The sequence below is a fragment of the Exserohilum turcica genome (assembly GCF_000359705.1).
Source record: "Exserohilum turcica Et28A unplaced genomic scaffold SETTUscaffold_4, whole genome shotgun sequence".
NCBI lineage: Eukaryota > Fungi > Ascomycota > Dothideomycetes > Pleosporales > Pleosporaceae > Exserohilum > Exserohilum turcicum.
Genome location: NW_007360247.1, coordinates 1,022,762 through 1,023,438, shown reverse-complemented (window position 1 = coordinate 1,023,438; position 677 = coordinate 1,022,762).

The following is a 677-nucleotide window of genomic DNA, read 5'->3' as shown; positions in this document are numbered from 1 at the left end:
CCCCCCCCCCCCCTTTTTTTTGTTGGTTTTTCTTTCCCATACTTTTTCTTTCAGCATGATAAATGTTTAAATCACAAATCCACTTCACTATGTACATATGTAGCACAGACAAAACTCCGTGCTACTAAAGATACAAATACCCAGCCTTGACTTATGCATGGCAAGAAATCAAATACAACAGATACTCAAGTTTGTGACAATAGCTAGAGAAATTTCTACTTGGTCTGGCATCCAGCTTTATTCTCTATTTACTGGTTAATTGGATGCAGATAAAATAAACAGTTTACCAAGTATAACCCCTTACCTCTCGATTTCTTTCCCGTCTTTCTCGCTCTATGTATCATTCATACTTCAAAGACACAACCTTGAGCAAATAAACAAGAGAAGAAGAAGAAGAAAAAGAAGAAGACCAACAAAAGAAGAAGAGAGACGTACAATACAGATATTATCTATCAAGAAGAACCGCTCTTTTTTTTAAAGAAAACAAAAAAAAGGATAAAAGAAGAAAAATTCTAGTCCAAAAACGCTTACTTACCAATAAAATTGCCACAGAGTTTCCTTATCATTCCTGAAATGATGCCTCAGAAATGCCAACATGTCAAATCCCACGTCCCTAGAGACATCCAAGACAAGGACACAGGGGTCTCCCTCCCCCCCCCCCTTTACAAAATTTTTTG